At 40.9% G+C, this 16868-nt stretch overlaps 1 protein-coding gene and 1 pseudogene across 2 annotated transcripts in view; one reads left to right on the top strand and one right to left on the bottom strand.

Moving 5' to 3' along the window:
• Nucleotides 1-3270: 3270 nt before the first annotated feature.
• The window catches only part of SLC4A5 (solute carrier family 4 member 5), a 125202-nt gene continuing 111604 nt past the window's right edge, over nt 3271-16868 (top strand). The window contains exon 1 of the mRNA XM_086327665.1: nt 3271-3405. The gene's annotated coding sequence lies outside the window, so the exon portion shown is untranslated. The remainder of the gene's footprint in view (nt 3406-16868) is intronic.
• LOC147363616 (bcl-2-like protein 1 pseudogene) lies at nt 11765-14679 on the bottom strand (annotated as a pseudogene). Its single transcript, XR_015137471.1, has 2 exons — nt 12088-14679; nt 11765-11911 (listed from the first exon to the last, which is right to left on the bottom strand). The product of XR_015137471.1 is annotated as a bcl-2-like protein 1 pseudogene (transcript).

The following is a 16868-nucleotide window of genomic DNA, read 5'->3' as shown; positions in this document are numbered from 1 at the left end:
ATCTCCTCTTAACAGTTTTTGGCTCACAAAACTCAATCATGGGGGAGGGCAGGGATGGAATTGGCCAGAGGCGCCATGGGGCAGGTCTCCCCCTCTCTCCCCATTCTCACTCTCCTCCTGCCCCGCCCCAACCCGCCACTCTGTGTATTGCTTTTATTTTCTTCCCCAGAAGACAGGATTTCCCCTAGGATGAAAAGGAGCTCAGTGCTAGAGGAGAAGGCTAGTGGGTGGGCTGATCTAGAACAAGAGATTGGCAGGGCAGGAGCCAGAGGTTAAGGGTGTCCCTGAGGGAAGAGTGAAGGGATTCATCATGGGGTCCAGGGAGCAGGGAATAAATGAAGTCGTGAGGTGGAGACAAAGTGGAAAATGTGGGAAGACTTGAGGTCTTCATTATGTTGAGAAGCAGGAAGGAGGAGAGTCAGAGATTAGGAAGTTGTTTGTTAACATTTTGTTTTTTCTAGAGATACAGACTCATAGGAACACAGGATGTTAGAGCTCGAAGGAAACTTAGAGACTGTTTGGTCCAATCAACTCCATGCAGGCTTTCTTATTAATTCAGCAGCATTAGAATTTGAGAGTGATAGTTGTTCCCAGTCTTTCTCTCTATGCATGGAATCAAATGAGAAATAAGATACAAGGGTCAAACCTCTGGAGATTAAAACAACTTCATAACAGATAAAGCTGATTAGAGAATTTGTTTGGAATGAACAGCCACAAGCAGGCTTCCTAACTCATGCCCCAAGAATCAAACTTCTCTTCGCAGCACTGGGAGACTGTACGTGCAGGACAAGAGCCTGTCCTGGGAAACTTACTGCAAAGAGAGGAGGAGAGGAGGGCAACGCAGGCCTTCTCTGGAGCAGGCAGGTCTCAGAAGGATCTGAGCCGTGGCACATGCCCATTTTATTCCCCAAATTCATCAGGCTCATGAGCCATTCCTCATTCATTAAGTTGTTGTTGTTGTTCAGTTGATCAGCTGTGTCCGACTCTTTGTGACCCCACGGATTGCAGCACTCCAGACTTCCCTGTCCTTCACTCTCTCCCAGAGTTTGTTCAAATTCATGTCTGTTGAGTCAGTCAGTGCTGCCATCCAAACATCTCATTCTCTGTTCCCTTCTCCTCTTGCCCTCAATCTTTCCAAGCATCAAGGTCTTTTCCAGTGAGTCAGCTCTTCATATCAGGTGGCAAAAGTATTGGAGCTTCAGCTTCAGCAACGGTCCTTCCAGTGAATATTCAGGGTTAATTTCCTTTAGGATTGACTGGTTTGATCTCCTTGCAGTCCAAGGGACTCTCAAGAGTCTTCTCCAACACCACGGTTCAAAAGCATCAATTCTTTGGCACTCAGCTCTCTTTATAGTCCAACTCTCACATCCATACATGACTACCGGAAAAACCATATCCTTGATAAGATGGACCTTTGTTGGCAAAGTGATGTCTCTGCTTTTTAATATGCTGTCTAAGTTTGTCAAAGCTTTTCTTCCAAGGAGCAAGTGTCTTTTAATTTTGTGGCTGCAGTCACCATCTGCAGTGATTTTGGAGCATCCAAATATAAAGTCTGTCACTGTTTCCATTGTTTCCCCATCTATGTGCCATGAAGTGATGGGACCAGATGCCATGATCTTAGTTTTCTGAATGTTGAGTTTTAAGCCAGCTTTTTCACTCTCATCTTTCACCTTCATTAAAAGGCTCTTTAGTTCTTCTTTGCTTTCTGCCGTTAGGGTGGTATCATCTGCATATCTGAGGTTATTGATATTTCTCCCAGCAGTCTTGATTCCATCCAGCTTGTGATTCATCCAGCCTGGCATTTCACATAATGTACTCTGCATATGAAAAAGCAGGGTGACAATATGCAGCCTTGACATATTCCTTTCCCAATTTTGAACAAGTCTGTTGTTCCACATGTGGTTCTAACTATTGCTTCTTAACCTGCAAACAGGTTTCTCAGGAGGCAGATAAGATGGTCTGGTATTCCCATCTCTTTAAGAATTTTCCACAGTTTGTTGTGATCTACACAGTCAAGGGAGTAAAGAGGTAGAGAGGTGAGTGGAGAGTACTTTTCTTAAAGATACAGAAAAGACAAAAGTTCCTACTTTGTAGGGAAGAATAAAATAATTGGATGGGAAGAAACGAGTTCCCCTTAACAAGCTACCATTTATTAAGTACCAATTCTGCTCCAAGAAGACTGAAACCGAGAGAGGTGAAGGGTTATCTCAAGGTAACACAGCTCTGGGGACAGAATAAGGTTCTCCAGATTCCTAATGTCAATACTCTGCCATTTCATACTTGTAATGACAGGAAGTCAGTTATGCAGATGACACCACCCTCATGGCAGAAAGTAATTTTGCGTGGGTTTTCTCTAGCCATGGCAAGTGGAGACCCCTCTCTAGTTGTGGTGCTGGGCTTCTCCTTGCGGTGGCTTCTCTTGTTGCTAAGCGTGGGCTCTACAGTGTGTGGGCTTCAGTAGTTGGCACATGGACTCAGTAGTTCCAGCTCACAGCATTGGAGCTCAGGCTCAGTAGTTGTGGTACATAGGCTTAGTTGCCCTGCAGCTTGCGGAATGTTCCCAGACCAGAGATGGAACATGTGTCCCCTGCACTGGCAGGCGGATTCTAACCACTGGACTGCCAGAGAAGCCCCACCTTGGAATATTTTATGAAGATTGTGGTAGAGATACATAAACATAAGTGCACATGTCTATACAAAAACTCATTGACCACAAGTACACATTGCTGTAATTTTTAATCCCTAATCTAATAGCTGCAGATTTAGGTACCTGCAGTGTGATAAGATCCATTTTATTGCATCTCAGCAGTCCTCAAAGCTTTAATGACCCAACAGTTGAATATATTCAAGTGAGCTGTAATAATGGTGACAGCCAGTTTTGCTCACTCCAGTACGCATTCCAGACACAGGCTTCTGCAGGATCCTGGATGTGCTGCTACCTGCCTATAAAGTGGGAGGCTGTGGGGCAGAACTGGGTCATCTCTGAGGTCCTTTAGACCTCTACCTCTAAGACAGAACTCAAAAGGATAGAAATTGTTCAGAGAGATAAGCCAGCATTTCGAAATCCAGGCTGAAACAACACTGCCGTGCAAAACCACCAAGTTAAAATCTAAGAAGAAACTTAGAGCAAAGATGTCTGCCTATGATCCTGGGCACTCTGTTCAGACCCTGCACTACCCTGGTCTGTCAACCAACCAGGCATCAGAAGCCTGCAGGAGTGTCCCTTCCCCCACCCTGGTCACATGGCTGGCCGCCACTGAGCCCCACAAGTCAATCTCCAATGCCCCAAATACTGTTCAGCCTGGAAATCACAGAGCGTCCTTCTCGCCACCTAACAGCAACAGAACAAGTAACTCTGGCCTCCCTGAAATTTGGATTGTGGTTTCCAGTGCTAAGAGCTTGAAGGTAAGTTTGCAGTGTGGAGCTTTAGATAGTACACAAAGCTATGCAGATAAGGGAAACATGCTTTACAGAATGACCACAGAGTATTTAAGAGTGACCTTTACACATACTGAAGAGAAAAAGATGAGAGCTGAATAAATCCTCCAATTGAGCACTGAATATTTGCTTTTCCTTAAAAAAATTATAGTGCATGTCATCTTGGTGCTTTGAGTTCATTGGTTTGGGGCACAAAACCTCACACCAAATGAACAGAAATGACAGGAGACTCATTCTTTCTGACATGCTGGTGAGTTCTTTTTTGTTCTCATGTGGTGAAACCGAGGCTTTTTCTTCCAGGCAAATAATTTCCTATTGTTTTTGCCAAAGTTACAAGACTGAAATATTTATGAAGTAAGGAAAAGCCCTGAGACTTGCCTCTTCCCCAGAAAACTATGGGAAAATAGATTGCATCTTTTAACGTAATATCTTGGGATAGAAACTGAATAATGGCTAGTCTACTTACATTAGACATTTCTGTCGTTAGGTTTTGGATAAACCTGGTTATGTTACTGGAAGTTTGCTTACGGATATTTTGTTCCTTGTTTTTCTTTCCTCTCCTGGGACGTGCACAGTTGGGGTCTGCTAAGCCCAGAGGCAATTGATAACCTATCGATTGTGAAGATGGCCTTTCTCTGGCTTCTAGCTTAGTTTTTTCAGAAGTCCAGTACGACCCCATGCCATTCTTGTCAATTCAGTTCACAAAAGAAACCCTGATGAGCCCTTGGAGAGGTCCTTTTCTTAAATACTTTAGGCTATCAGAGGGGTTCATTGGATCCCATGTTGGGCAAGTCCCATGTTCTTAGCTGCTGCTGCTGCTAAGTCACTTCAGTCGTGTCCAACTCTGTGCGACTCCATAGACGGCAGCCCACCAGGCTCCCCCGTCCCTGGGATTCTCCAGGCAAGAGTACTGGAGTGGGGTGCCATTGCATGTTCTTAGATATAAGGTCAAATGGCTTAAAATATGGGATAGGAGGAAAAGCTCCTAAAAGACTGATTTTTTTTTTAAAAGGCTGACTTTTGATTAATGTGGCACAACCCTTTTTTATAGTTAGTTTTTTTTTTTTCTTCAGGAAATATGAATGTCTAACTTCAAGGATTTATTATCACATTTTGCCCTTCTTCCCTAATAAACTAGTTCTGTTTGTTTGCAGTGTCTAATGCAAATATCTGGAACAAAGTAGATTTGTTGGACTGAACTGATGCGTCCTTGTAGAAGGGAGGTGGGGGTGGGGTTGGAGGTTGGGAGGTGGGAGATGCGGGGTGGGGTGAAGGGGAGTGTTTAAATGGCAGGTGATTCAATCACCAGGGTTTTGAAGGTCAAAACACACTGTTGGCCCCTAAGACAGGCTGTATCATCACCTCCTTGCTCCAGTGGACATGAAAGCTGTTGGGCAGGGACCCTGATGTTCACTGGTGTGGCACTCCGGTCCTTAGCCTTACAGGCTTAAGGCATTGATTTGATCAGTAGGGTTTTTATTCTCAGGCTTCCCAGTTGTGATTGCACACTGGTGGCAGGAGCAGTAAAGTGGACTGGGGCCTTTAAGTGACAATGGACAGAAGAGAATTTGGTCTGATCCCTCACTGTAAAGCCATGCTCACTCCCAAGACAATCTATCGTCTAAAGAAGGATGAGAAGACAATGGTGAGCTAGTTGCACAGTGGAGGGGCTGGTATAGGAAAAACTGCTGTTACAAGTTCTTTCACTAGCCTAAATACTGCCTGCTGAACTGCTGTGTTCTAACACCATTCCTCTGGCAATGTATTGAGGTGGATTGTTGTACTGGTTCATACTTTTTGGATGCAATTAACTAAAATCAACTGAAGTTTGTTGTAGTTCAGTCTCTATTGTTGAGTCTTTGAGACCTACAGCATGCTGGGCTTCTGGTCCTTCACTATCTCCCAGAACTGCTCTAATTCACTTCCACTGAGTCGGTGATACTATCTAACCATCTCAGCCTCTGCTTCCCCCTTCTCTTTTTGCCTTCAATTGTTCCCAGCATTGAAGAGAAAGGGGGCTTAGTATAAGGCCATGCGGAAGTATTATGATTGGGACCTAAGAAAGGGTCTGGAATTCAGAAGTGGAAGGCTTCTTTCAGACCCCCTCTATCTCTTGTTTCTTTGCTTGTCTTTTTCCCTCCCCACCTCCATCTTTCCCTCCTTGTCTTTCTTCCTTTCATGGGTCCCAGAATCAGAGAATCCAATTTGATTCTTGGCTCCACCATGCCTGGCTCTGTGACTCAGGAAAATTTACTTAATTTCCATTTCCAATCTATAATGTGGGGATCAAAATTATGTACCTCACTGAATTTTAGTCAGGGTTAAATGAGATTATGAAAACAAAAATATTTAGCAATCAATTAATATATGTTATATGAAATGGTGGAGATAGAACTTCTGTTTCAAAGTTTAGGTCATGATTGGAAACTATTATGATTAGCCATGTAGCTGCCAATCAGAGCACTAGTTAATCTAAACATTTTCCATATGGTCAACACTCTGCTTGAGTTGTTTTAAAAGGATGGCTTTTTTTAAAGATGATCTGGGGCAGCCTGGGTTCTTCTACTACTGTATTCTCCTGGAAGGGAGCTTCTCTCAGACTGTGAGGAAGCAGGATCCAGCACAGAGGAGGTGAGGACAGATTGGTCTCAGCCAGTGCAGAAAGGTAGGCATCTACCTGAATCTAAGCCACATTATAGCTCCATACTTCTGTGGCTCTGGAGAGTTTTCACCTCTATTTGCATCTGATTGTCCTTTTGATTTAATTTTTGCTTGGTTTCTAATCTGAAAATCCATAGACCGTGAAATATGAAAAACCATATTTTTAAAAACATGTTGGAAAATTCTTACTTCATTTGTATTATTCAGAAACTGTTGACTGTGTCAGAAAGCCAGCTCAAAATAAAGGGAATTTATCAGCTCAACACAACTGAGAAGGCCAGTTCAGAATTAACTGACTTAGGTAGTTACAGTTTTACAACTTTGGGAGTTGCCTTTTTTATTTCTTTTTCTTGGGGATGGTTTTGATCACCACCTCCTGTACAATGTCCCAAACCTCCATCCATAGTTCTTCAGGCACTCTGTCTATCAGATCTAATCCCTTGAATCTATTTGTCACTTCCACTGTATAATGGTAAGGGATTTGATTTAGGTTATACCTGAATGCGGAGAAGGCAATGGCAATCCACTCCAGTACTCTTGCCTGGAAAATCCCATGGACGGAGGAGCCTGGTAGGCTGCAGTCCATGGGGTCACAAAGAGTTGGACATTTACTGAGCAACTTCACTTTCACTTTTCACTTTCATGCACTGGAGAAGGAAATGGCAACCCACTCCAGTGTTCTTGCCTGGAGAATTCCAGGGACGGCAGAGCCTGGTGGGCTGCCGTCTATGGGGTCGCACTGAGTCGGACATGACTGAAGCAACTTAGCAGCATACCTGAATGGTCTAGTGGTTTTCCCTACTTTCTTCAATATAATTCTGAATTTGGCAATAAGGAGTTCATGATCTGAGCCACAGTTAGCTCCCGGTCTTGTTTTTGCTGACTGTATAGAGCTTCTCCATCTTTGGCTGCAAAGAATATAACCAGTCTGATTTCAGTGTTGACCATCTGGTGATGTCCATGTGTAGAGTCTTCTCTTGTGTTGTTGGAAGAGGGTGTTTGCTATGACCAGTGCGTTCTCTTGGCAAAACTCTGTTAGCCTTTTCCCTGCTTCATTTTGTACTCCAAGGCCAAACTTGCCAGTTACTCAAGGTTATCTCTTGACTTCCTACTTTTGCATTCTAGTCCCCTATGATGAAAAGGACATCTCTTTTTGGTATTAGTTCTAGAAGGTCTTTTAGGTCATCATAGAACCGTTTGGCTCAGTCTGGCTCAGCTTCTTTGGCATTAGTCATTGGGGCATAGACTTGGATTACTGTGATATTGAATGGTTTACCTTGGAAAAGAACAGAGATCATTCTGTCGTTTTTAAGATTGCATCCAAGTACTGCATTTTGGACTCTCTTGTTGACTATGAGGGCTACTCCATTTCTTCTAAGTGATTCTTGCCCACAGTAGTAGATATAATGGTCATCTGAGTGCAATTCGCCCATTCTGGTCCATTTTAGCTCACTGATTTCTAAAATGTTGATGTTCATTCACTCTTGCCATCTCCTGTTTGACGACTTTCAATTTACCTTGATTCATGAACCTAATATTCCAAGTTCCTATGCAGTATTGTTGTTTACAGCATCAGACTTTACTTCCATCACCAGTCACATCCATGACTAAGCATTGTTTTTGCTTTGGTTTAGCCTCTTCATTCCTTTTGGAGCTATTTCTCCACTCTTCCCCAGTAGCATATGCAGCACCTGCTGACCTGGGGAGTTCATCTTTCAGTATCTGTTATGGTCTTCTTGACAGACTGGAACCTGGGGACAGGAGTCAACCTAAAGAAAGCGAAGAAAAGAAGGACGCGGGGGACCCAAGTCTCTAGTGGAGCAAGGGTACTTTATTCATGGCAGCATGTGCTTATATATTGTTATACAAGGAAGCTTTAGGCAGAAAGATAAAGTTGAGCGAAAAACACCGGAACCAGACACTTAACAACAGTAACTAAGGGAATAACAATAGTCACAGGGCCAGAAGACAATCCATGTATTGGAAATAGGAACATGACTAAGTAGTTTTACAGAAAAGTAAAAAGGTTCCTGAAAGGGATCCATGTATGCATTCCACCTCATGACCTCAGTCCTAAGAACTGCATGCAGCTGTGCTCGTTCCTGTTTTCCAGGAACTGATAAGGAACAGAAGGCCCTTGAGAAACAGAAAGCAACATATAGGATTCCTTAAAATTAAACATTCCCTGATAATTCCTCCTTTTTTATTATTTTTGTTAAAAAGGTCCTGACCAATTGAGTTTGTTTAGTTTGAACAATACTTGTTGAAAGGCATCAGTTCAGTTCAGTTCAGTCACTCAGTCGTGTTCGACCCTTTGTGACCCCATGATTCGCAGCATGCCAGGCCTCCCCATCCATTACTAACTCCCAGAGTTTACCCAAACTCATGTCCATCGAGCTGGTGATGCCATTCAGCCATCTCATCCTCTGTCGTCCCCTTCTCCTTCTGCCCCCAATCCCTCCCAGCATCAGAGTCTTTTCCAATGAGTCAACTCTTCGCATGAGGTGGCCAAAGTACTGGAGTTTCAACTTTAGCATCATTCCTTCCAAAGAATACCCAGGACCGATCTCTTTTAGAATAGATCTCTTTTAGAATAGAATGTTCCCCATCTATTTCCCATGAAGTGATGGGACCAGATGCATGATCTTCGTTTTCTGAATGTTGAGCTTTAAGCCAACTTTTTCACTCTCCTTTTTCACTTTCATCAAGAGGCTTTTTAGTTCCTCTTCACTTTCTGCCACGAGGGTGGTGTCATCTGCATATCTGAGGTTATTGATGTTTCTCCCGGCAATCTTGATTCCAGCTTGTGTTTCTTCCAGCCCAGCTTTTCTCATGATGTACTCTGCATATAAGTTAAATAAGCAGGGTGACAATATACAGCCTTGACGAACTCCTTTTCCTATTTGGAACCAGTCTGTTGTTCCACGTCCAGTTCTAACTGTTGCTTCCTGACCTGCATATAGGTTTCTCAAGAGGCAGATCAGGTGGTCTGGTATTCCCATCTCTTGAAGAATTTTCCACAGTTTATTGTGATCCACACAGTCAAAGGCTTTGGCATAGTCAATAAAGCAGAAATAGATGTTTTTCTGGAACTCTCTTGCTTTTTCCATGATCCAGCGGATGTTGGCAATTTGATCTCTGGTTCCTCTGCCTTTTCTAAAACCAGCTTGAACATCTGGAAGTTCACAGTTCACGTATTGCTGAAGCCTGGCTTGGAGAATTTTGAGCATTACTTTACTAGCGTGTGAGATGAGTGCAATTGTGCAGTAGTTGGAGCATTCTTTGGCATTGCCTTTCTTTGGGATCAGAATGAAAACTGACCTTTTCCAGTCCTGTGGCCACTGCTGAGTTTTCCAAATTTGCTGGCATATTAAGTGCAGCACTTTCACAGTATCGTCTTTCAGGATTTGGCATAGCTCAACTGGAATTCCATCACCTCCACTAGCTTTGTTCGTAGTGATGCTTTCTAAGGCCCACTTGACTTCGCCTTCCAGGATGTCTGGCTCTAGGTGAGTGATCACACCATCGTGATTATCTTGGTTGTGAAGCTCTTTTTTGTACAGTTCTTCTGTGTATTCTTGCCAGCTCTTCTTAATATCTTCTGCTTCTGTTAGGTCCATACCATTTCTGTCCTTTATTGAGCCCATCTTTGCATGAAATGTCCCCTTGGTATCTCTAATCTTCTTGAAGAAGTCTAGTCTTTCCCATTCTGTTGTTTTCCTCTATTTCTTTGCATTGGTATACAACAAATATAATTACCAGGACAATTACCAATGTTACAGCACCAGACCCAATACTATGAGTAAAACTTTGGAACCATCTTCGAGAGTGTAGCCCAGATAATTGATCAACTAGCTGTTCAGCTAAAGTTTTCAAATTATTGGAAGAGGGCAGACTTTTAGAGAAGGTTTCAAAGATTTCTTTTTGTAATAATTGTGCATTTAGGGAAGCATTATCGTGTATGTCTTGCAAATGAAATTTAATTTGTTCCCAGTTGTAGGCACTATAGTTGAACTGAACAATGGTGATACAAAATTGAGTAGAATTCCAATCACATTTTAATCTTATTTGCTTTTGTAAATCTATTAATTGATCTCTGACCCATTTGATGGCTATTTTTAGTTCCTGGAGCCAGTCAAGTGGTTTAAAGGCCACAGTCATTGCAGACGTCCTGGGAGTTGTGACTCCATGTGTCTTGTTTGGGATGGGCTGGTGATCTTACTCCTGGTTACAGTGGTTCTCATGTGACTGCTGCCTTCCATGATCCTGTAGGTGTGAAGGAGGAGCTGTACTGAAGTGGTAGAGTACACCACTGAGGTGGTTGTATATACTGAAGTGGTTTTCAGGAAACATACGTTTTAAAAATAGGTAATAGATACCTGATATCAGCATTTGGATCTTCAAGTCGCTACTTAAGAATAGATTCTTGGGGGACTTCACCCTGGCTGTCCAGTGGTTAAGACTCTGAGTTTTCAGTGCAGGAGGTGTGGGTTCAATCTCTGGTTGGAGAATTAAGATCCCATGTGCTACACCGCACAGCCAAAAAAAAAGATTCTTGGATTGAGTCTTCATTTCCTACCTCCTTGCACAAATCCTGAAGGGAGAAAACAGAAATCAGGATAAGTTTGAGATTCAGTTCCTTGGGTCCTTCTCCTTCAGACATGGATAGTAGACATCATTCTAAAACCCACAGTGCTAAACTCTTTCAGATGGGAAATATCTTACTTGAATTTCTCAGAAGCCAAAAATGTACTTATCTTCATTCCATACATTCTGCATGACTTCACAGAGGTTGAAACACACACTGATATGGAAATGGAAAAATGCTAACAGGCTTGCACTTGTGTGAAAAACACCAAGTTGAACTACTTCCTGACAGCCCAAGCCTCTGAGGAGATGCTGCTTTTGCAGGGGAGGCAGTTGCTAGTCACAGTGTATGTTCTAGGAATGAGTTTCTGCCCTTCATGACATAAAGGTGTTATACCTGTGTGACCACATGGTAATGTTTGATGTTGAAATGAATAGACCTTTATATTACCTCACAGGATTCTTTGGAGGATTAAATTAGACCAGGTATATAAAGTGCCACTCACCACACTTACACAGAGAAGGCAATGGCAACCCACTCCAGTACTCTTGCCTGGAAAATCCCATGGATGGAGGAGCCTGGTAGGCTGCAGTCCATGGGGTCGCTAAGAGTCGGACATAACTGAGTGACTTCACTTTCACTTTAGTTCCTGTATTTCATCTTGAATTTCTTCATCTATCTGTGCCTGAGTGGCCCACATAGTATGAGCATCTTTGGTCCAATTTTGAATAAAGTTTTGTGTTTGAATTGAGGTTTGTTAAAGCGATACCTGCGACAGCGGCAGCAGTATAAATGGCTATTAATCTCAAAATGCTGAGAATTAACCATCCAGTGAACCGTTTAGATCGCCGGAGTAATTGAATGAGTAGTCGGGAGGCAAGTCCTGCCATGGGACCCTCTTTCTAGGGATTCGTTTTCAAAGAAACAGAGGAATTAAGACAAGTATAAAATTTGTAATCTGTACAAGTCACAAAATGTAGAGTCTTATTACATTGTAAGTTCTCTATAGCTATAACAAAAGGAAGAGGAACATAAGCTTGTATAAAATTTGAATGACTCTAACGAAAGGAATAGTTATTATGAGTTGAAGAGCAAGCCCAGTGGAACCACACCAGCCACACTCACGTCCATCAGGGACCAGCAGTTGAAGCTCTCTTGACCCTTTTGGCTCTCTGTTGTTGTATTGTTTTCGTAGAGTTCCACAAAAGTGTCCCAGTCACCATTCTCCTGGATCCAAGGCTTTAGGTGGTCATTTAGGTAAGCGGCCATCCAAGTCGTGACCTGACTCACCAATACCTGCATCTCCTTGTCTATACTTTTCATGCATAGTGCCCCACGAAGGAGAAAAAAGCCATAATGCGACCCCAGTTTACCCTGTCCCAGAAGAGTTCATTTATTACCTGTTCAAAGCTCTGATACGCTGTCCCTGGGGTGATGTGGAGCTGGGACGTCAGGTCGCTGAATGTCTGTTGGTACCTCAGTTCAAACTCATTGCTTGCCTCCCTCAGGGCTTGCTTTACTGTTGTCATAGGGATCATTTTCCGGGCATCCAAGCTTCTGCTGTGGCCAATGGCTCCATTCACTGCAGGGCTATCTGCCACGTGCCAGGATGGGTTGCCATTGATGGCACTGGGGATTTCCATATCTGATTCTGTCCCTTCTGGGGTCTCAGTTCTGTTCTCTTCCATATCACTAAACTGACTCCAGCTGTATCCTTTCTGGGAAAGCTTGTAAGAGAGAAAGTCAACCACTAGTTCCCGGTTGCTCTGAGACATTTTTATAATAAGGATGGGTTCCACCAGTCTATTGTCTAAAATACCTGTAGTAAAAAGGGGGTTAGGTATATAGGTCCAATAAGTATGATTAATTAATTCAGCTTGAGCAGGGGAAGCAAAAGCAAGCAATGCAAGCATAGCAACAAAATTATTTTCCGGATTCTGACACTTTTGTGGAACTCTACGAAAACAGTACAGCAACAGAGAGCCAAAAGGGCAAGAGCGCTTTAATTCCGGATTCAGAGGATTCCCTGTTGAAAAACCAGATTTTTAGCTTGATTAGTAAGGGTTTTGTTTATCTCTAGGTAAGGAGATGATAAGGTCGATGACATTGAGGGTGGTGTTTCTTGGAGATTTTTAGAGTCACCATGGTTTGTATTGGAATTTTTTTTTCCCAGGAATTTTGTTGTTTCTTTTTTATTTTTAACGCTGGAGGCTCTCCTGGGGTGGATCTTCTGAAGAGGGAGCCAGCTGATTTTCGCTGGATTTATCTGGAGAAATACAAGCATACCCTTTTCCCTGTAAGATTAATTTCCCAGATTTCCATTGTTTAGTTAGCCCATCTTGATACCAAATGGGCAGAGGAAGGGAAGTGTCTTTCAATTCCTAGAAATCTTTTTTCTGCTTATGTCAAGATAACTCCTTATGGTAAGTTTTAAAAAATTTTTAAATAAATAAAGCTGTATTAGCAATAGTTATAGGATTAAAGAATATCTTGCATTGGAATCTAGTAAAGTCTGCTCTTGATAGGGAAGATAGAATTGTTCCTGTGTATTCCTCCTTTTTTAATTTTTTATTTGTAGTTTCAGTGTGTGAAATGGGGGAAGTGTGGTTCCTAATAATAGATTGTAATTCAAGAAAAAGTTGTTGAATAATAGATTGATTAGAATTTATGGTAGAAGTTTCTATATTTTTTAATATAAAAACTGAATATGAGGAGTCAGAAATTATACTAATAGGGTAAGGATGTAGGTGAATAACCTGAATAAGAGCATATAGTTTGTTTTGTTGAGCAGAATGAAATTTAGTATAAAAGACTTTACATCTTTTAAGAGACCAAAATGAGGCTTTAGTGTTTTTAGTCCCATCTATATAGAAAACATGAGCTTGAGGTATAGGTTGTGATGTAACAATGTGAGAGATAATAAATTCAATATATTTGAAGAAATTCCAAAGTTTATTAGAAGGGTAATGAAATGAAATTCTCTAAAATAGTCTAAGAAGGCTATTTGGAAATTGGTAGAAGTTTGTAATGTATTTTTAAATTGAGCTTCATCAATAGGCAATAAAATTTGATGAGGGTCGGAGCCAATTAAAGTCTTAGTTTTATTTTTCTTATTGAATAATTATTAGAGCAATCAAATCAAGATAGGGCATAAGTGACTTTATCTCTCTAAAATGGGTATATATCCATTTTATTGGGTGTTCTTGTTGGGCAAGAAGTCTTGTAGGAGAATGGAGAGAGGGGAGTATAAACAACTCTAAAGGCAATTTAAGTCTAATATGAGTAAGAAATTGTTTTTGTAACTTATTTTGTATTAAACAGAGTTCTTTTTATGTCTCTTGTGAAAGTTAATGAAGACTATTTAAATCAAGCTCTTTTTTCAAAGTATTAAATAAATTAGTCAGTTGATAATTTATAATGCCCAAAGAGGGTCTAATCCAATAGTTGGGGAGTAATATGTTGTCTATTAACAACAGATTTTAAGTAATGGTAAGGTGTAGAGGCTTGAATATTTTTTAGGAGCAATAATTAATCTAGAGTCTTTTGAGCATTATTGAGTTATGTCAAATATCTGTTGAGTCTCTAAAATAGATGGAGCTGAAAACAATATATCATCCATATAATGAATAACAAGAAAGTCAGGAAATTGTTTTCTCACAGGTTCAAGGGCTTTGGCTACATCATATTGACACATGGTGGGAGAATGCATCATTCCTTGAGGCAATACAGTCCATTGATATTGCTTATGAGGCCTGATATGATTAGGAAAAGGAAGAGAGAAGGCAAATCTTTCTTGGTCTAGAGGGTGTAAAGGTATAGTAAAAAAGCAATCCTGTGAATCTATAATAATAATAAGCCAGTTTTGAGGAAGAGTGGTAGGTGATGGAATTTTTAGTTGTAATGTATCCATAGATTTTATAGATGCGTTAACTTTTTGAAGGTCTGTTAAGAAATGCCATTTGTTAGATTTTGTTTGTTTTACAAAAAATGGGAGAATTTTAAGGGGAAAAAGATTTCTCAATATGTTTTAATTTTAATTGTGTATCGATAAGTTTCTTAGCAGCCTTTAGCTTCTCTTTTGTAAGGGGCCATTGTTTTGTCCAAATAGGCTCATCACTTTTTCAAGTTATTTTAATAATTGCATGGTTTGTTAAGTGAGCAGTGGCCCCTAAGAAAAATGTGGAATATATATTTGAGCTTGTCATTGCATAAGTAAATCTCTTTTTATTAAATTAAGAGGTGCGTCTATCATGTAGGGTCGTAATGTTGTAGCTGGCCTTTTGGTCTCTCACATGGATATATTTAGACATTTTGATAAACCGCTTGTATTTTAGTTTGAGAAACTCTTGCAATTTGGCAAGAAATTTTCTGTATAGCCCAAGATTTGGGCCATAAATGTTTGGAGATAATAGTAATATCAGATCCAGTATCAAGAAGACCAGAAAAATTTTTGCCATTAATTTTTATATTTATACTTGGTTGGGTATATTCAGATATAATTGATGTTCATAAGGATTGTTTTTGATCTGTACTGCTGAATCCACCTGTCCGCATACCATCAGAGGAGTTAATAGAAATGTAAGGCAAAAGAAGTAATTGAGCAATTTTATCTCCCTTTTTAAATTGCCATAATATTTGAGATGACATTATAATTTGAATTTCTCCCTTATAATCGGAATCAAATACTCTAGGGTGAATAGTAATTTCTTTAGAAGTCAGACTAGATTGGCCAAGTAAAAGACCGAAGGTTTGTGGGGGTAGGGGTCCAAAAAGTCCGGTAGGCATTTTGGAAGGGATTACTTAAGGAAAAAAGAGAAAATCATTTAAGGCTGGTATATTGATGGCAGCACTGCCTGATGTTGAGGATTTGAGGGAAAAGATGGAGTTTGTCCCTGGTTTTTATTGATGGGGACCTGGGGAATCTCTAGGTTGGAGTTTTTCAAAATAAGCTTTCCTTCAACATCATATTTAGACTGACATTCCCTGGCCCAATGTATCCCCTTATGGCAACGAGGGCAAATTCCTGGAGGTTTTCTAGCAGTTTTAATTTTCTCTGTGTGTTTTTTAGGACAATCTTTTTGTTTTTTTTTATGTGTCTTATCCCCATATGTAAGGCATCTTTCATTTCCCTTTTTAAAGGCAGCAGCCATTGTTTCAGCTAGTATTTTCATTTTTTTAGTTTCTGATCTTAAATTGCGAAAGCCTTCAGATAGTCAATAATAGTCCCAGTGTCACGAATTGGAGCGATAGCTCTTTGACATTCCTGATTTGCATTCTCATAAGCAAGCAGTTTTTCTAGCTGCCTTTTGGCTTTTCCTCCGATAACACTATGGGAAAAGGCAACTTTCAACCTAGCTAAAAAATCAGCATAGGCTTCATTAGGTCCTTGAAATATTTTACTGTAACTGTCTTCAGGTTTTATTGACTTCTAACATTCTAGGGGGAAATATGATATTGGGGTTTACCCACATCCATAGGTTGGGCTCAAAATATGGACCATCTTTGTCAGAATTGGGTGGCTCAATTCTTCGGAGTTTATATTTGGCAAGGTTTTGTTCGGCTAAGGGCAGGTGTGACGTGGTGAAGGTTAGAAAGAATTCGTTTTCCATGTCTGTCTAGTAACTCATAAAGCTTTTGTCGTGAAGGAGAATGAGTAGAAAGTTTTTTCTTACAAATGTGAGTGTATGTTAAAGGATTATCATTGTCATTTTAAAAAGTATTGTTAGCCTTAGTGTCAAAAAGAGCCTCAGAAGAGTCATTGTTAAAGTTGTTTTGTCCTTGAGTTGAGAGGACGTTCACTTTGGTGCCTGTTGTAAGAGGAGGAGGAGCAGTTGGGGCAACTGGAGCAGTGCTGGTGGGAAAATTCTAAAATATTTTATGTTGTTCTAATTGGGCCTTTTGTAAAGTTTTATCATCTAATTCATAGTCATGTTACAAGTGTTTTGCCTGTTGTCGAATATCAGGGGGGCTAACATTTTTTTGGAAAGGTAAAATCATGGCTTTAATGAGGGCCCATAAGGGCCAGAAATCTATTGGAATATTTTTTCCTTGTCTTGCGGCTGTTTAACATTCTCTCTAATCTGGTTCCAAATATTTAAATCAAAATTGCTTTCATCAGGGAACCAGGGATTATGTTCAATTACCGTTTGGAGACAAGCCTCTAATCGCTGACGCAAACCCA

The sequence above is a fragment of the Bos grunniens genome, chromosome 11 (genome assembly GCF_055505025.1).
Source record: "Bos grunniens cultivar Pamir isolate PY7600 chromosome 11, Bosgru_T2T1.0, whole genome shotgun sequence".
Classification (NCBI taxonomy): domain Eukaryota; kingdom Metazoa; phylum Chordata; class Mammalia; order Artiodactyla; family Bovidae; genus Bos; species Bos grunniens.
Note: the sequence above shows the minus strand (reverse complement) of the source record. Positions and strands in the feature narration are given on the sequence as shown.